General features: G+C 50.5%; 2 protein-coding genes across 11 annotated transcripts in view; one reads left to right on the top strand and one right to left on the bottom strand.

Moving 5' to 3' along the window:
- LOC126943623 (cytochrome b-c1 complex subunit Rieske, mitochondrial) overlaps positions 1-19,920 on the bottom strand; it is a 1,156,760-nt gene that overhangs the window by 997,723 nt on the left and 139,117 nt on the right. The window lies entirely within an intron of this gene.
- Positions 8,074-19,920, top strand: part of ZNF536 (zinc finger protein 536) — a 490,140-nt gene continuing 478,293 nt past the window's right edge. For 3 of the 9 annotated variants that reach the window (XM_050772541.1, XM_050772551.1, XM_050772552.1), the window contains exon 1: positions 8,310-9,014. The gene's annotated coding sequence lies outside the window, so the exon portion shown is untranslated. Of the gene's footprint in view, positions 8,260-8,308; positions 9,015-11,472; positions 12,042-19,920 lie in introns of those variants that run through there. The other 6 variants (XM_050772547.1, XM_050772549.1, XM_050772543.1 and 3 more) reach the window with 3 other exon arrangements.

Below are 19,920 nucleotides of genomic sequence, written 5' to 3'. Positions count from 1 at the left end.
CAGAACAAACAAACAAACAAAATCCCATGCACACAAAAAAACAAACAAAAATCAGTGGCTGGCACACAGTATGAATTATTTTAGTGTTAGATATGATGCATTCATTTCTTTTTTTTTTTTCTTTTTTCTTTTTTTAGAGGCAGGTTTCTTACTGCATAATCCAGGCTGTAGAGCAGTGGTGAGATCACAGCTCACTGCAGCCTCGAACTCGTGGGATCAAGCAATCCTCCTACCTCAGCCTCCTGAGTAACTGGGACTATAGGCGAGTGCCACCAGACCCAGATAATTACTATTATTTTTATTTTTTATAGAGACAGGGTCTCGCTATGATGCCCAGACTGGTCTCAAACTCCTGGCCTCAAGCGATCCTCCTGCCTCGGAATTAGTTTCTTGATTAGTTCCATCCACATTTCCTAATGATCTGCATGGTGCCAGGGACTGGGCTAGGCCTAGGATCTGGTGATGAACCACGTTTGGGGTCTACCCTCTGAGAAGTTTCGAGTCTTGGTTAGAAAGGAAGCTCCCACAAGCAGAGTCTTAGATGGCATCCCCGAAAGAGCAGCTGTAACCAAGGCAGGTCCACAGGTCTGGACCCTCAGAGCTAGAGGAGGACCTGAAAAGCTGGCATGGAAACAACCATATCTCAAACACTCACCCAAATGAAAAATTTGTCTTCGGTCACCAATGCAGTTTCATACTTACCCTCCTATACCTTTAGGGGCCAGACCCCAAGTCTCCATCAGCTAGCTGATCATCCCAAGGACAGGTTGCAAGAACCCCCTAGGGGATTTTGTAGGGCTCATGGGATCTAGAGCACTCAGGAACCTTGGGTGCAAGTGCAGATTCAGCCTGCCAGAGACTCTCCAGGGACACAAGCTCAGCCCTTGGAGCCACCTCTCCCATTTCCCCTGCGTCGCACCATCCAGTTGCATTTTACCCCTCTCTTGGAGCCTGGCACCATCAACATGGATTTGACCTTCAGCACATATCTCTTTGCTCCGAGGCTTTACTTTCTTTTTCCCCCAAATCCACCAGACTCGACTAAGCCCTTTGGTGGAATCAGGATTTAAAACAAAGCCTCTATAGCGACAGTCCTTCCCTGGTCCCTGGCCCACCACCCACCCTGAGCTCTAGTCAGTGCCCTGTACAGGTCCATGGCCGGCTCTCCATGGAAGTGGGCTGTGATACAGGGCTCTCAGGCACCGGCCATTGTCAGGGACTTGCTTTTTGCCTGATTTTTTCATTCTCATTTGTTTTCGAGTTGCTACCTGGTAGAGAAATGCTTCCTGGAAGGCAATAAAGCTCCGTATTTACCTGTGTAAGCCCCGGGGATTTTTACTGGTGATTCTGTTCAATCCATACAGACCAGGTCACATCTATGAGCCAAAGGGTAGCTGTAACCTTTTCCAAAAAAACTATATTTTACAAATATTTGCTCCCTTTCATTTGTAGTGGCAAGCAAAATTTGCACTTCTTCCCCAGGTAAAACCAGGGCTGAAAATTGGGACTTTGGAAAAGCAAGGGGCCAGGTCACAGCCATGTGCTGCATGATGGACACATTTACAGCATGGGAAGGGAGTACCAGAGAAATCAACATCTTAAGAAAATAAGTTCTGGAATCCCCATCATCAGTTTCATCTCATAACTTGATATTTTGTTTCATTTACAATTCTGAATTGTAGTCTCAACAGCCACCCAAATTTAGAACTTACTATAGGCTGTTGAATGGACTCCTCCTCTTCAGGAAAACAAAGCACAGGCCACATTCTGGTCAGAAAGTCCGCTAACTTCATAACATTTCCCCAAAACCTAATTCAAAACTGATGATAGCTGTTGCAGACAACTGCAGGACCCGGAGCTGATGGTCCAGGATCTATTCAGGACACTTCCGTTCCACAGCTTTGCAAAGGAGTGGGCGTGTAAGGTTGTAATTATGCTCAATAGACCTCAGCAGTTTTTTTTCTTTTCTTTTTTTTTTTTTTTTGAGACAGTGTCTTGCTCTGTCACCCAGGCTGGAGTGCAGTGGCATAATCTCGGCTCACTGTAACCTCTACCTCCCGGGTTCAAGCGATTCTCCTGCCTCGGCCTCCTGAGTAGTTGGAATTACAGGCACACACCACCATGCCTGGCTAATTTTTGTATTTTTAGTAGAGATGGGTCTTCACCATGTTGGTCAGGCTGTTCTCAAACTCCTGATCTCGTGATCTGCCTGCCTCGGCCTCCCAAAGTGCTGGGATTACAGGCGTGAGCCACCGCGTCTAGCTGCTCAGCACATTTTTTTTTTTTTGCTTTTGACTAACTCATACAGAGACACCAAGAAGACATCCACGTTGGTCCTGCCTTACAATAAAGCCTGATGTAGGAAAATTCGAATTATAAATAAATTACTGTTAATTTGTTATTTTAGGACACGCCCGTTCATTTTACAAAAGACATTGTTGAGATGCCTTAAATAACCAACACTTCCAGTGCAATCAGGTTCAATTTACAAAAATTTAGTTTATAAGCATCTGTTCTGGCACAGAGCTATTATGCAAAGCAAGGTGCACCTGTAGCTTTAAGAGAATTCTGGTAAGTTCTTTGCTCATTCACTGGAAAGAGCACCAGGGACCATGATTTGCTTTTCTGCCCCTTGTTCCAGCCTTGCTTTTGAGCGCTCTGGTCCCTGGCCCAGGTGTTCTTTGTTCTTGTCAGGTGCTAACTATTATCAGATCTCATTCTGTGGCAAATAGCAGAAAACCCAAAGTAAACTGGATTAAGTTAAGGGAAGTTTATCCACTTACAAAATAGAAAGGTGCTGGGGTGGAACTGGCTTCAAATGTGGCTGGATTCAGGGCTCATACAAGGCAAGCAGCACCATTTCTCCATCTCCATCCTGCCATGGACTGTGTTGGCACCCTTCTCTGGCTCCTCTTGGTGGCTCCTGCAAGCTCTGAACTCTATTCTTTTGGTGCTGGGATGGAAACTACAGTTCTCCGGCAGTTTAACCTCTCCACTAGCACCTCGCCGAAAAAAAAAAAAAAAAAAAAAAAAAAAGGTCCAAGATTCACTCTGATTGGACCAGCTTAGGCCATATGCCTATTCCTGAACCACAGTGTCCAGAGAGATGTGATGCACTGATTGGCTGGGATCCGGGGCAGGAGCCCCACCCAGATGCCCGCAAGTCAGGAAGGGAAGGTGAGGCTGTTGCTAGAGGCAGGGACATGTTCCACCAGGACAACACGAGTCACTATGCTGACTTCTTCCCTCTGTTGGAAAAATCGGAAGAGGTGTACAACCTTTTCTTGAGCTTGCAGGGCAGCAGCACCTTGGGTCTGGGACCAACAGGGCATGGCAGACGAGTCAAACAGACCAGATGCTTCCCCAGTTTCTTCTTATTCAGGAATCACCTCCACCTCTCAGGGCAACCTTCCGAACCATGCTCTCAGGGAGTCTTTGAAGGGTCATTCATTCTGCATTGTTCATGACAGAAAAGGCTGCACCTTGGCCTTGGTGGAGAGACAAATGACCCCCACAGCATAGAAAACCCTTTTTCCTAGTGCAGGACAACTCCTTGCTGAAGCCAGGCAGTCTTCCTTCCAGTAAAGGATGGTCGCCTACTCCCCTGAGATGGAAAAGCAGGGTTCTCCATGGGAGGCCAGCTGGGACCCTGCAGCTGCGCAGACCCGCTCCCCACCTAACACATGGACCCTTTGCAGACCCAGCATCTTTCTTCTGCTTGAAGAAGGGAGTCATGACCTGGGAATTAGGGGTATCATTTTGCTAAAATCACTGACTGAGTGATCAAAGGGATATGACAGATGGTTGGAGGTCATTTTTACATAGATGGAAAAACTGAGGTTCCAGAGGAGAGGGAACTTGGCCTCTTGATTCACAAGTGTCCTGGTCTACCCTTCCACCCTGGAGCCAATGTAGCCCTCTCGGATACCCTGGATTCACAAGTGTCCTATTCCACCCTTCCACCCCGGAGCCCATGAAGCCCTCTTGGGTACCTTCCCTACTGCTTTTAAATCTGTCTATACAACAAGTCCTCACTTAATATTGTTGATGGATTCTTGGAAACTGACTTCAAGCAAGTGATGTATAATGAAACCAGTTTTACCATAGATTGATTGATACAAACAAGAGTTAAGTTCCTACAGCATGCCTCTGGTCACAAAGCTTCATCACACTTCTACATGTCTAAACTTTGAAATAAATATGAGCTATACATGTATTTAAGAGCGATTAATAAAACAAGTAAGATCATTACTTACCCCAATTTTTGATCAATCAGTGAGGGTGGTCATGGTAGTAATGGGTTAAGTCAAAAAATACATGTTTGCAAAGTGAAAATTGTAAGGAATACCTCTCACCACCACCAAGTTGAAAAACAAAAAATCACAAATAAGGTGGACTCAAAAATACGTGCACTAGAAAGCGCACAAATAAGAGCACTTTTGTACTGTACTGTTTCTTGGCATACATTGGTATGATTATCATATATTTTATGTATTTTATTTGACAATAATTTATATTTATTCATTGTTTCATGTTCCAGCCTGATGATTCCAGTTCACCATCTCAAGGGGCTGAAGCCTGTCTCAGCAACTCAGGGTGCAGGGCGGGAACCAGCCCTGGACAGGATGCCATCTCATTGCAGGGAACACTCATACATATACCCACACTCGCTCGGGTTGGCACCATGTAGACATGGCTATTCACCTACCGTGCACATCTTTGGGGTGTGGGAGGAAACGTGAGTTCCTAGAGACAACCCACGCAGGCCTGGGAAGAACGTGCACAGTCTGCACAGATAATGGCCCCGACTGGAATCCATGTTTTTTTCTCATTACCTTATAAGGAAACAATGTTGAAGGAAACAATATTATAAGAAGATCTGGTGTGCTACGAAGGAGGTAGGATTATGAGGAGCAGAAGAGAGTGAAGGGAAAAGAAGAGCAATATATAAACAAATGAACAAATTAAGTGGTGTTGTGACCAGGAGTGCAACTCCAAAGTAATGGTTTGGTAACATTTTATGAATCACTGCCATGGTTGAGGCTGGAATGACAGAGGTCAGAACAAACCTATTGGTGTGATCAGTATCACTTTCAAAGTAGGCACTTTGAGTGAACACTTCTTACAAGGCGCTGATGAGCTCCAACCTGGTGCAGCGCCTCCCAGCCTTGCTTTTGAGCTGGTCCAGGAGTCACCAAAGAACTTACTTCACCACCTTGATTTTTACCCACAGCCACCACCCACCTAACTCATCATCCCAGGTTCCCAGTAACTCATGAGTTTCAAGAAGTTAAATGGCAGGAGCAGCCTTCAGGATTCCGCAAGAGTGGAAGGCCCTGGTCAACGTCCCCTGGGTGGGGAGGGGCTGCCCATAGAGACAGCTTCGAGGACTGAAGAATGCAGGACTCTTGGACAGGGGAGTGGTTGGGCCCATGGGAGCCTCTGCGAAAATCCAAGGGGTTCCAGCCCTGGCCAGGCGAGGCAGGGGCAGTGAGAAATACTTCAGAGTTTGAAAAGGAAGAGTAGAGAGAGGCCAGAGCCAAGGGAGGAAGATGGGGTCGCCGAGAAATCCTGGACACAGGGAAAAGCATAGGACAGCCACAAATTATGAAAGGGGCCACAAAACACTCCTGGTGGGGTGGGGCTGGTGGGTGGGGAGCCAATGGGGAACTTTCATGCTTTAGTGGGACACAGGTAGGCGTCAAGTTTCGGCATCTGGAGGACAACGGGCCTCTGTCCATTGTCTGGAACCCTCCACCTCCCACCTCAAATCCCACTCCCAACAAGGGCAGCGCCGGGAGGTCTACCCTGGGCGGGCGGGGGGCCCACTCTGCTTGCTCAGGTCCCGGAGGCATGCAGAGCGTGTCGACGCCGACAGGGGGAGCCAGAGAGCCCCCTGCCCGGCCGTCTGCGGGGCTCAGGCGGGGCTTGGCCTACCGTGAGCACGCTGTCTCTGCCCGGTGGGTCCCCACCCGCCTGGCCACGCAAAGCCATGGCAGTCCCCGCGCGGCAGTGCGCCCCAGCCGAAGCTCTCTGGGTCGCCGGGAGCGCGGCCCTCCCGAGACGCACGGGCTCTGAGGCCGCAGAAGCCCTGGGCCTCCAGGCCTGGAAGGGGCCCCCAGGCCTTTAGTCCACCGGCCGGCCCAGACCGGCCAGCCACCTCCGGGGACCCCAGAACGACGCCAGGACGCGCGCCCTGCTCCGTGCCTCCCACGGCCCAGGCGAGGCCAGAGGCTCGAGGGTTAAAAGGCGACCCCCATTCTGTAGGGGAGAAAGTGCCTTTTCTCCAAGTCCATATGGCCACTTCCTTTCGACCTGCTCGGCCCTGCTCGCCTCTTTGTCCGCGCTGTCACTTATAAAGAATCACTTGACTTACAATAACAGGTTCAAAAGACGGCAGAGTATAATCAGTTGATCCACGAAGAACTGGAATAAAGAACACCCCACCGCTCAGGCTATCATTCCCATAGAGATAGTGATATCATTCATGTGATTGCGATGCTAATTTCTATACAAGAAAAAAAAAAACTCTTGTATTTTGGTATTTGTTCAAAGAGAATTTCAGACACATCAGATTGGAAAATGTGGGCTGAATTCCTAAACTTTTTTGGGTAGGCAGAGGATTTTTTAAAAACATCACTGCAGAGATTTGAGCGGACTTTAAGAATCTCCTGGAACTAGCATGTTGGAGGAAAGTAATTCTTTCCTCACTCCTCCTGTGCACTCCTGGCGAAAGAGAGAGAGAAACAGAGAGAGAGAGAGAGAGAGAGAGAGAGAGAGAGAGAAAGAAAGAGAGAAGCAAGGAGCGCTGGGTTCGGGTTCTCAGGGCAGGGTCAGAGGATGCTGGCAGCGGCAAGGCCCGATACCCGCCGACGGCGCGCCTGGGGAGTGGACCACCGGCGGTGAGGGCCCAGGCCCAGCGCCGGAGGCAGCTGCGTCGCGCCCGTCCCCAACGCCGGCACGCCATCCCAGCGCTCCTCCCCGCGCAAAGTTTTCTGTGCCTCTCCCCTCACTCTTGGACTGGTTGCTTGCCACGGAATGACTCCTTCAGCTGGAGACGGGTGGTGATGGGGCGGCTGTGGCATGCCTTTTCTGTATCTTTGCTTTTGATGTCTGTGGTGCCCTGGTTTAAAACCCGCCAGTCGTCTTGGGGGAGCTCAGTTCGGGCAGGCTGGAGCAAGTCTTACCTGAATCAATGTTTTAAGTGCCCCTGTGGCATGGCGTTTTGAATAATCAATCTGTCTCCATCACTTCTTAATCATGTGCAACAACACAGGCCTCTCTCTCTCTCTCTCTCTCTCTCTCTCTCTCTCTCTTTCTCCCTCTCTCTCCTCTCTCTTTCGCTCTCCCTCCCTGTATCCTTTTTTTTTTTTTGTCAACTCTTTTGGATCCTGTCTCTTTGCTATTAACATGCCCAGTGTCACATGCGAGGCTTTTCTTTAAAACAAGTCCCTCATTGGTGTATCTGGATACTTCTTTTATTATTATTATTACTGAATCTTTTTTTCCCCATAATGACACCAGGATCATTATATAATCCCATAACAAAGAGGCTTTTTGAGGCACCAGCTTTTGTCAACTCTAGGACAGAGAATCCATAATTGCATTATCCAGCTTTTTCCCCCTTCTTCCCCCCTCCTGGCTTCCCAGAAGCCCAACCTCATGCCCCACTCACACCCCCACCTTGTTACTTCTGCTTATATTATTTACCAAAACGTTTGCCCGGAGGATCCGCCTTGCAAAGTTGCCTTAAAAAAGTTATTTTGTTTGATAATTAAGTCCTGGAGCCCATCGCATGATGATTATTCTAGACCCATAAGGCAGAGAACCTGCGTGACGTTTTTCTCGAAGTTTAATTACCGTATGCTAATTTCCTTGCCTACTACGTGATTAATTAAAATCATATTTTCATAATCATTTGGCACTAGTATTGTTTTAGAATTATCATGATCTCCTAAATAGTGTCTGTAAATAAAGTCGCCTCTAATGGCAGGCGCGGGAGGCGAGGCTGAGGACCTCTCCGCGTTTGTATCGCGGCGATTGGCAACATAACTGCCTTATTTACATTAAATACGCCACAAGGTTACAGCGCGGATCAACGTCATTTGATCGCTGATGACTCCCTTAAACGCCCGGGCTGTGACTGATTCTTCGCGTCCCGCTGTCCACCGAGATTCACCCGGGAGTTTTTTTTTTTTTTTTTTTTTTTTTTTCTTTCCTCCCAGAAAAGAAACAGACTTTAAATAGTTTCAGGAGCAGGTAAGAATTACGCCTTTTCCTCGCCCCTTCTCCGTCTCTCTCTCCTCTCTCTCCGTGGCAGTCTCTCTCTCCCTCTCGGCTGGATAAAAAATTCTTTAGTCAAAGGCAGGAATGCAAAGTAGTGACAAGGAAGGGGCTGATATATGTCTCAGTAACGAGTCTGACAATCAGAATGTAGCTCTTGGAGAATAGATAGATTTTAATAAGTGTGTTTACATGAGCTCAAGGTCAGAACCAAGCTGCGCTGTGTTAAATGGTTTCTTAGTTGCTAGACAGAGAGAAAAAATGGACGATCACACACCATTCTTTGTAGATTATTATATCAAGGGTTCAGTCTCTGGCTCATCAAAGCTAAATGCCGCAAGACCTATCTAGTTGCTGTGAATTATGCCAGGGCGACAATGGAGAGCGTTTTTAATGGTACAATGCATTTCACCTACCAGATAGGGGGAGGCCGAGCCGGGGATGGGGATGTCTGCTGGGGCTGGGTGATGAGTATCAATGAACGGGGCGATTCTGAAAAGAGGCTGATGAAAATCGAGCCCGCCCTGCCCCGGCTGGGCTGGGAACAGTTCGCAGGGCTCTGCCGAGTGGGCGAGTGAGGCGCGCGAGCAGGGCGCCCGTCCCCCCTCAGCCCCGGAAAATGATCAAGTCAATCGTGTGGGCATGTTTCATTATTCATTGAACACAATCTTTTACAACGCTCCGTTTACGTGCCCGAGTTTGCTCCCGACGCCCGCGTTTCAATGTTTAAGGTAAGGAAAACAAAGGTGGGGGGGAGGATCGCGGGGCGCGGCGCGGTGCGGGGGGCGCGGCGCGGGGGGGGGCAGCGGCCGGTGGGGGGGCAGCTCCGCGTCCGGAAGGTGGTAAAGTGAGTTTGGACTCTTGGCGCGGCCCCCCGTCCCCTCCCCCTCCCTATCTCGGCGAGGCCTGCCGCCCGGTTCCTTCTCGCCCCATCGCGATTAAAAAATACGGTCTAATTAAATATCCGTGGCTGTGACGTTGGCGAGAGAAGCTGTCAGCGGGTGGGGGGTGGGGGGGAAGAGGAGGAAAACCGAGCCGGCTGAGGCGGCCGGGCATCGTATGGCGCTAGAGAACTTCGGCGGCGAGAGGGACCGGCTCCTGGGCCGCCGCCTCCCCGCCCGCGGTCCCGGGACCGTTACTTTGAAAAGGAGTCCAGGGCCTGGCGCCCGGCGCGCGATCGGGACCCCGCGCCCAGCTCCGGGGACCTGGCCGGCACCCCCCACCCGCGAGCGGCTCGCGAGCCACTCTCAGGCCCCGGGAAACTTTCAAGAGGGTCTAGGGGGTGGGGGGAGTCTAAAGGGGACGGGGGAGGCTGGGGCCGCGGAAACTTCTGCTCAAGTGACTTTCCCCATTTTCTCCTCTGCCTGGGACGGGGGTTCGCCTTGCGCTCCTCCTCGGGTCCGCGCTCACTGAGGGGTTCCGGCCCTTCTGCCGGTGGAGAGAGGGTAATTTACAACCTTTTTTTTTTTTTTTTTTTTTTTTAAATTAAAGTTAGCTGATGCTTACAATGTGTCAAACTTGCAGGCGCTGAGAGCCTCTGAGACCTGCCATTTTGTGATTGCATCGGCCTCCTGTGCCCCGGGAGCCTGACCAGGCTGAGGCCGGGGAGTCGGTTTCAGGGCTGAGGTGCCGGGGTCCGAACCCGCGACCCCAGGAAAGGCCGTGGCGCCTGCAAGCGCAGTTGGCGCCCGCAGCACCTGCCCCAGCCGGGCCCCGGCCTGGGGGCCCAGGTGGGGGCCAAAGAGGAAATAAATAAATAAATAAATAAATAAGTAACAGGTTATGGAGGGAACCGAGCCGGCCAGTCCCAGGCTGGAGAAATGAGGCCAATCAGAGCGAGGAAGTGCGGGCGTGGGGGCTCTGGAAGGCAGAGGAGAGGCAGGGCTTGCGGGGCGTCTGGGAAGAGTGCAATCTGGGGGGACGCCTCCCGCCCCCACCCCAGCGCAGATGTATGACTGGGGTAGGAATTATCTTTTCTAATAAGCCTTTCTGTTTGCTTCAAGACATTATTTTTCGAAGATGAATTGAGGAAAACAGTCGTAGGCGGGACTCGGGGTGTATTTTAGGCAAAAAAAAAAAAAGTTGGGGGGAGAGCTTTCCTTTGATGAGTAGGAAAGTGTCCAGATCTCGACGCGCCCATCTGTTGCAGTTTTGCAAATAATTTAAAATATAGATATCTCCATATAGACGGATGTATGCGAAGTGAAGGAAGGTCGAAACGCGGGGAAGTTAGGGAAAAAGAAAGAAAAGGGGCTGGGCAGTGAGAGACCTGTTTTGCTCTCTCGTCACTCTGCGGAGGAAACTCCGGCAGGGCTTTCTTTGGGGACAGGTGGAAAGTTAAGTCCCCCCCTTTTCACTTCTGTATTGTGAGTGGTTCCTACTGTCTGCCTCTTGGAGAACATGTCCACCGTTCCCGAGTTAGGTGGAGGATTGGAATGTTGGGGGGCGGGGAGCGTTGGGGTTGAGGGGGCAGTGGCCAGGGGCTGGGGGCGAGAAAGAGCAGGGCGGGGTCTCAGCCCCGTGCGCGGGTGGCAGCGGCGGCCGGGTTTTGTTTGCCGGATATTGTTATGTCTAACGGGTGCCTCGCCTGAGACGTGATTTGTCAGCCGCCTTCGTTTTCACTTTAGCAGAAAATAAAGCAGCTGCAAGGTGTCCCGGCCTGCGGGGCTCGGGCACCCGGTGCGTCCTGGGGGCCGGGGCGTGTGCGCGGGTGGGAGCCGGCGGCCGGCGGGGCCGGGGCGAGGGGCGAACGGGAGGGGCGGAGTGAGCGAGCGCGCTGTGCGGCCCTCCGGTTCCTCCTGCGCCTTCTCCCGGCAGCCGCTGCCGCCGCCGCCGCTGTGCAATTTAGCAGAAATCCGACAGGGGCCGCGTTTGCTGAGCGCATCAGGCGGCCGGGCAGCCGGAACGGGCCGCCGGGCCCGGTCGGCCGGTGTAGAGGCGGGGAGGGGGCCGGCAGAGGGCACCGGCGGGGAGGGGCGCGGGAAGCAAGCCTGGCCCGAGCGCGCGCAGTCCCCCAACCCTGGTGTCCCGGGCGAGTTGAGCAGCCCCGCGCGCCCTGACCTTGGCGCCCCAGTCTCCAGCCAGGGCTTAGGTGAACTTGGGGTGGGGTGTGCGTGCGTGCGTGTGTGTGTGTGTGCGTGCGTGTGTGTGTGTGTGGAGGGGGTGGTGAGACTGGGAACGCGCTGTTTTCTTTCCCAGTTTGATATTAGCAACTGGATTTTTACTTTAAGCCCGGCTTTGCTCACTGCTGGGGTTGGGGGGGGGGCGATCTTTTCCCATCACTCACATCTTTGTTCATTGTTCACTGAGTGGAAGGCAGGCGACTTAAAGAGACGAAAGAGAGGAAAAAGGGGGGAGAGACGGAGAGAGGAAAAAGAGGGGGGCGGCCAGAAGAGGGAAGGAGAGGCGTGCGGATAGGGCCCCCGCCCCCGCCGGGGTCGGGTTTGATGGTGAAATAGTAAACCCACGCATGGAGGGTCGCCGGGAAAGTGGACATTACCGCTTTAATTAACTTCGAGATGCTCCGGCGGCGGGACCTGGCGTAGCCGTGACGCGCCCCCATAAATCTGCCCGGCCCGGGGCTGCTCCGAGAACTCGTACAGTAGCAGCGTCAGATCCAACCCGTGCCTCCAAGTCCGGAGTCCATTTGCATAATTGGATTTTTTTTTTTTTTTTTTGCCTCCTTCTTTCTCCCTGAAACTTGTTTGAAAACCCAAGTGAAAACCGCGACGATCTGCACACTCAAAAGCAAGTGCCAAGTAAGTGCCCTGCGGTGGCCTCGGCGCGCCCCGGGGTGAGCGCGCAAAGCCGGGAGCGAGGTGCCGCGAGCCGCGCGCCGCCCCGGGCCGGTCTCGCGTGCTGGCGGCTCGGCGGCGGGGGGACGGCCTCCGCGGGCTCTGGGACTGCCCGGCTGGCTGCCCACACAACTTTTTTTTTTTTTTTTCTGCCGTCTCCCGACTTTTCGGGCCAGGTGAAGTGTTTGGGCCACGCGTGTACCTGTGGCGAGACTCGGGAAGCGATCTTGGGGGGGCGCGCGGTCGCAGTTGGGCATCTCGCCTGGGTCGGGGGCGGGCGGTCGGTCCCAGTCGCCGCCGCTGAGGGCAGAGCTGCGAGCGAGCGGGGCCGGCTGCTGGTCGCGCCGCGCCGTAGATGCAAGCCTGTAGCCAAATGCTTCCCCCATTATTCTAAGGTTTGTGTCTGCGTGTGCGTGTGTGTATGTGTGTGTTTGCGCTGTGCTTTTAAACAGAAAGAAAAGCAACCAAAACAAGAGCAGGAAGGGCTTTTTCCTTAGCTCGTCCCCCTTCCCCCAGCATCATTTATTTCTTTTGCTTGAAGGAGAGAGTGCAGACCTTCTTTGCTAAAGACAGGGTCACCGAGAGATTGACAATTCTGTTGGAAATGCCATCAATCCTATAGCGAAAACGTAGCTGCATTTATAAAATACCAACCCTTGCCTGATAAGGAAAGTGGTTTCACAGTATCTCAAATTTTATTAAAAATATATAATATTATTGTAATGATTATTTACAGCGTTCAGAACGCAGGGGAAAAGTCGATTTGCTTGGGGAAAGACTAGAACCCTAGTTCCTGTTTGCCGGGCCAGCCTGGGAACTTGCCTGGGGCTGCGCCCACCGCCCTGCCTGGAAGCTGCTGGGGGGGCTCAGCTTTCAGTCCAGGGAGTCGCAGGGGGTCGCCCCTGCAGCCCTCTGGCCTCTGCTCGGGGAGAGCCCAGGGCTTCTGGCTGAAAGCTGCTTTAGTTATGATGTCATTCTGATAGCGGAGTGCAAATGTCTCCTGATTCCACCATTAACCGCCTGGCTGATTTGCTTGGTAATGATAGCACTGACGTCCTGCTCCCTGACAAATGCGGAACCGCCGAGCCCTAGGAATTAACTTTTCCCCCCACTGAGCAGAAACCGGGCTGCCAGAAGTCTCAGCATTGGGCCTCTGCCTGTGGACTTTCTCTGCCTCAGTCCCAGACACTGACATAGATGACAGGCCCCTGGGCCGAGGGACCCGTTTTCCCAAAGTTTAGAAAACTTTTAAGACTTTCATTTCCAGACGACCCTTAATCTGGTCAAACTTAAATGCATTGCGACCAGGCAGAGATATTTGCATGTGGCCGAAGGCCTGGACTCCGAGACCATTGCATGGAAGATTTGCCTCCTACCTTCAGCCCCTTAACTGTGTCTTCATGTTAATATCACTGCAAGTCAAACGGATTTAATGTTGATTTTTAACTAGTGTACAATGATTTAAGATTTCTTTTGATTTACTGTTCAAATGAAATTTACATAAATGTGATGAAAATGAACTTAACATCTGGGCGTATGAGAAAAGGTTAGTCCTTCATATGTCATCTGCAGGGAAAGTCTCTAAAATGCTTTCACCCTGAACTGGGTTTGGGGAAACAGTTCCTGGAGACATAAATGGTAATTATGGGGAACCTGGAGAAAACGCTTTCAATAAATTTGCATTCTGTTGGACTAGCGCTCTGAAAGCCCATCTTGTTCTGTGCCTGGAGTGGTTAACTTCTAAGCAGGCTGGAGATCTTCGCAACTCAGCAACTTAACTGCTGGCCGGGCTGTCTTCACGGAAGACTTGGGGCAGGCAGGGAGCGACAGTCATGCTGTTTTCTGGTCCAAGTCAGAGGCCAATAACCCCCATTATGGGAGAGGACAGAGAGGCAGCTAGAAGGTGCAGCCCGACTTCCCACAGTTGCCCATGGGGTACTGAAGGCAGTGCTGAGATGTGGAATCGTTGCTCACTGAACCCCAAAAAGCTGAATGATTAGGTTTGTTCGCTTTGCCTTAGGTAACCAAAGAAATTTCCATCAGCTCCACGAGCCCATTCAAGTGAACTCTGAACTCCATCTTACTTTTGAGCAAGAGAAGCTTATCTCTGGCATCAGGAAATCAGAATTAAACAGCCTTCCCCAAATGTGGTTGCCTTTTGCTCAAAAGTTGGCTGTGAATGGCACAGGTGTTTTTAAAGTGCCTTGAATGGAGGGGGAAGAAAGACAGCAATGATACTCACGAGAATATAGATGAACTTTTTTTTTTTTTATGAGAAGAGTATCATAAAAGAAGAAAGCAAATAGATTTATTTTTCCAGGCTGAATGAGGACAATTATAGCTTTTTAACATCTTTGGATTTAGTGTTTTTAATAAGCCTTTTAAGTAAGCTGAAATATCAGCTTGCATTTTGTTCTCAACATTATTTAAAGTGAGACTTGATGCAAATTTAAAAACAGAAGTGAGTTTTCTGCAGGTCGACATTTGTCCATACTAAGGAGAGAAGTTTCTTCCATGGCCTGTCTGCCAGGACCTAGGGCGGACCAGTGCTCAGCCCTGCCTCAGCCTATCTCCAAGTGAGGCCTTAGATTTGCGCTGGAAGGACAGGGATGGTCAGGTGGCATCTCTCAGGCTGTGAAGGCTGGATTTTGGGGTCTAAAAGCAGGGCACAAACTCACTCACATTGCTACTAGTGGGACCTTGTGAGAGGAGGGGCTTCCTCTGAACTCACACCTGCTGTGTACACTGGCACCTTCTCCAGAATGTGCCAGGGCAGGGTCTGGGCTGAGGCTGTAGAGGAGTTGGAGGGAAGGGAGCAGGGCCAATGGGGAGGAGGGGGAGGGAGGTCTCTGTCTGCCTGGTTGGTCTCACCTGTGTACTTCATGTGGTACCTGCTCAGGAGTTGTTGGAAGGGAAGCCTTTTGCCCGGGAGAGGGATTGGTGGTTCAGGTCTAGACTCTTCAGGCTGCTGTGATGTTCCCCTTGGTGGCATTGAATGTGCTTAGAGGAGTGAGCAGATAATGTGTGTGGTCAGAATGGGCTAAGCCAGAGAGTGGCCCACTAGGTTGTGGTGGTGATGGTGGTGGTGGTGGTGATGTGTGTGTGTGTGTCTGTCTGTGTGTGCTGGAGAAGGGTGCTGCCTGCTAGAAATACTTGTTCTGAGATGATTTCCTTTTAATCCACAATTGTGCTATCCAGGGTAGACTGGTGAGTTTGTAATGCACACATGTGTGTTGGAGGGGTTGGGATGGAAATAAAGGAAGGAATCAGGAAATACAAGAGAATATGCACCCTCAGAATAGAGACGCTAGGAAACACAGGCCAGTTTTCCGAAATCCCCCCCCTTTTTTTCCCCCAAAAGAAGGTAAACATGGATGGAAGCCCCTTCAGGAAGGTGGGCTGTGCGGGAAGCCATGTGGCCCACCTGGGGTGGGTGTCGGGGCCTCCCCCGGCCAGTTGATGCCATTAACGGGCTCCTGTTGACTGTGCCTGGTGATAAGGGCTGCTGTGGCTGGTTCTGTTGGCTCCCTGAGAGTCTCCTCTTAGTTTTTGATTTTTAAAAAATAATTTTTCAACTTTTATTTTAGCTTCAGGGGGTACAAGTGCAGGGTTGTTACGTGGGTACATTGTGTGATACTGAGGTTTGGGGTACAATGCATCCTGTCACCCAGGTAGTGAGCACGGTACCCGAGAGTTAGTTTCTCAGCCGTTCTGCCCCTGCCTTTCTCCCTCCTCTAGTGTCCCCCAGTATCCATTGTTGCCATCTTTTTATTCATGTGTACCCAATCTTTACCTTCCACTTATACATGAGCACATGCTGTATTTGGTTTTCTGTTCCTGCGTTAATTCGCTTAGGATAATGAGCTTTCACTTTAAAAAAATCACTGTAGATCTCTGGTCTTTCTCTTAGAGTGGAGTTTTTGCTACTATAAGCAGCATCAAGTACTTGGCTTTTCACATGCTCTGAGCCTGCTCGAGGTGGGGTTTATTTTCCCAAAGAGACAAGATTCAGATGTGAGGCTTGGGTGGAACTTAACAGATGAACCTGGGCATCATTTCTCCAGCTCAGGGCACTCGTGGGAGTCCGTGCTGTGCGTTGTAGGGTGTTTGGGAGCGTCCCCGGCTTCTGCCCCACTAGATGCCAGTAGCACCCCCCAGCTATGATAATAAAAAATGTCTCCAGACATTTCTATATCTCCCCTGGGGAGAATCAAGCTTATTTCCCACACTTTATGCTCTGGGCCTCGTCTTGGGCCTCTTCAGCGGGGTGGGAGGTCAGCTGTGGTCCTACCTTTGGGGACTGCACAAGCTGGTGGGGAGACAGACATATCCCGGTGCCCTGTAAGTCCAGGGGGCTGGGCTGTGCACCAAACAGGGGAAGACCCAGGGGTCTGAGAGGGGAGAGAACTTCCACATGGTTGAATTGTATCTGAGCAAAGGCATGGGGCCCAGCTCTGACTATTTAGAAGTCAATTGCACATGGAGGTGGTGCCGGGGGTGGGAGCGGGGGGGTTGGGGGGAGAAGCGCATCCCTGGCCCCTGACTGTGACATGCAAACTAAGCGGTGGAAAGCATGGTTCTTAGGCTCTGAGTGAGTTGAGACTGGGCACTTTGCTGGCAGGATAATGATACTTTATTTTTTTTTTTTTAACTTTAAGAGACAGAGCCTTGCTCTGTCACCCAGGCTGAAGTGCAGTGATGCAATCACAGCTCACCGTAGCCTCAATCTGGGTTCAAGTGATCCTCCCACTTTAGCCTCCTTCGTAGCAGGCACACACCACCACACCTAGGTAGTTTTTAACAATTTTTTTTTTTTTTAGAGATGGGGTCTTGCTATGTTGCCCAGGCTGGTTTCAAACTCCTGGCCTCAAGCAATCCTCCCACCTCAGCTTCCCAAAGTGTTGGGATTACAGGCATGAGCCACTGCACCTGGTTGTCCATTTTTGAGTATTTACTGTGTGCAAGGCACAGCTCCTAGTGCTTTACACCTTCCTTATGATGGCAGGTACTATATATGTCCTGAATTCAGGAAGGGAAACTGAGGCAATGGGAGGGGTAGGTGGTGGATCTAGGATTAGACCCATCCTTTATGTCTCTGGAGTTGGCACGCTCAGCCCATCTACTGCTACAAAGCATCTCCCGTGACCCACGTTCAGCTGCCGTTTCTGGGGCCAGATTCACAGCAGGACCTCTGTGATTTGCTCCTGAGTCTCAAAGCTCATCCACCACACCCTGACACCAGGCTTGGGGGCTGGTAGGGCCAGAGCAAGCACTCTTTGGGGTGGACCAAAGCCTCCAGGTGGGTGGTGGCAGGAAGGTAATGTTGATGCTTCAAAGGCATGAAGAGATGCAGGAAGGAAAATCAGTCTGTAAGTTTCCCCCTTTCCTCTACCTACTATTCTCAGTCTGTGGCTTTCCAATGAGAAAATTAAGTGCCGTTATGACACAGGAGAAATGATCACCGTAGGCTTGAGCTGACATTAACCTGAAAGTTTTCTATCTAGGCATTACAGCTTTGATTACCTGAGCTGTGTTTAGTTGGGTCTTTGATTACCTCGGTGGGCCTGGCTCCTGGGGAGTACATTTCTGGCCCCCTACCTCCTTGCTGGCTCTTAAGCCAGATGCTGGGAGGCCACCTCTCCACTGCTGACTCTGTTTGTCTATTTGGGAGCACCAAGCTCCTTCCTCTTCGCCCTTTTTTTTTTTTTTGAGACAGAATCTCACTCTGTCACCCAGGCTGGAGTGCAGTGGCACGATCTTGGCTCACTGCAACCTCCACCTCCCAGGTTCAAGGAGTCCTCCCGCCTTAGCCTCTCAAGTTGCTGAGATTACAAGTGTGCACCACCACACCTGGCTAATTTTTGTATTTTCAGTAGAGATGAGGTTTCACCATGTTAGCCAGGCTGGTCTCAAACTCCTGACCTCAGGTGATCCACCTGCCTTGGCTTCCCAAAGTGCTAGGATTACAGGCATGAGCCACTGTGCCTGGACTCCTTTACATTTTTTAGGCTTTTTGTTGCTTTATTACTAAATTACACACACCCACACACACGCGCGCGCGCGCACACACACACACACACACACCATGAAGTAACTTTACTTAGGTTGTGAAAGCCCACCTAAAATCAAGATTAATCACAGAAATGCCCATTCAGCCTTAATTATAATGATGGTCTGGTTTGCATTTCTGAGATTCCCTCCTAAGTCCCATAAATTTGAAGGAGAGTTTGGTTCATGCAAGGACCAGATCGTAGGACCCTCGGGAGGTGGCATTAATTCAGCAGACATTTCTGCTTGTGGTTTCCAGGCATGGGAGGAAGGGAAGGTCTGGGGCTCTTCGGTGTAGGTATGCAGAGATGGCCACAACATTGACACCTGCAGTGGCCACTGTTGGGTGCTGACCCCATGCCAGGCACTGCATTCCACACCCCGGGTGCATTATCTTGCTTAGTTCTTTTAACGCCCCAGGGAATGGCCTCCTTGGGGCAGCTTCTGCAGTGGGCAAACTGAGGGGTACAGCAACTTGTTGCCACCCATGGCTGTGGCATGGCCGAGCAGGCATTGGAAGCCAGCTGTATTGGCCTGGGAGGTGCATGTCTCAACCTTGTCTGCACTCCTGCTTCCCTAAACTGTCCTTAGCACTGAGAACAAAATCATCCTTCCAAATAATGTTAACCCGCCTTGAAAAGGAAAGTTAAAAATGTCAACCGGAACTTGCTACTTTGAGAACATATACATTGTTGTGAATTTGTTATTAAGAAGAAGAAAATATTTGGAAACGCTGTGTCAGCTAACAAGTAACTATAGAGACAGCAAACAGATCACAGACCACATAGATATTACATATAAAATTTAATGTCTTTGAATAGCTTGATATTTAATTTTATCTTCTGAAATACCTAGAAACACTTATCCCTTATCGACTAGAGAAAAAAAGTGGCTTATACAATTTTTGTGTGTGGTTATTTTCCCAAAATTTTAATTCTCGATTAAAATCTATTTAAATCAAATCAGGCAATGTCTTCCAAATTATTATGGAGAGGCCGTCACTTATATGAAGCCTACTGAAGGGGCTGGGAAGTCTTACTGCAATTAGAGCTAAAGTGCTTTAATTATTTTGCTTCCCCGGCCAGGGCCCCCAGTTTTGGGGTTGTAATCTGTTGATGCCAAGTGGCTATTTCAGCAGCCTTAAATCTGCACCGAGCAGAGGGCATCTCACGGATGGAACATGGCTGGATCTGTTCATTAAACTCAGTGCATGAATTCCACAGCATCAGAGAAACTTTATTCCCCAACGTTTCCACCCGAAAGAGGGTCAGTGCTGGTGGGTGGGCAGTCCCCCTCCAACAGTCCAAGAAGAGTTCAAAAGGTGGAAAAGTGGTAGTGTGGGAATGCGAGGAGGAAGAAAAGCGGCCACATGCCGGCATGAAAGGATTTAATCTGCACAGCCGAAACCTCCTCTGATAGTGGAGGGCTTGCTTCTGTGCTGGTCTTGGCAAAGCCACTCTCTCACTGAGTCCTGCTGCCACTGGGTACTGAGGACTTGTATTTAGCTGGGAGCAGTCTGAAGCCACAGCCTGCCTGGAGCTCTCATGGACATTGCATGCACCATTTCTTAAGCAAAAAGCCAGACACTCCATCTGCAATTCTTTTTAGAGATCATTGGTTTGACAACTTAATATTTATTTTCCGTGTGGTTTTTGTTTTGTTTTGTTTCAGCCCCCCACCCCCACCCCACCCATTTCCTTCTTTCTGGCTTTTTCACCCTGTGTGTACACATTCATCCTGAAAGTATTTTGAAAAAGCTTTTGTTAAAGTTGGGGCGTGGGGGGGCCCGCACAAT

This window comes from Macaca thibetana, chromosome 19 (genome assembly GCF_024542745.1).
Source record: "Macaca thibetana thibetana isolate TM-01 chromosome 19, ASM2454274v1, whole genome shotgun sequence".
Classification (NCBI taxonomy): domain Eukaryota; kingdom Metazoa; phylum Chordata; class Mammalia; order Primates; family Cercopithecidae; genus Macaca; species Macaca thibetana.
The sequence above is the reverse complement of the archived record's forward strand: the minus strand, read 5'-3'. Positions and strand labels throughout refer to the sequence as shown.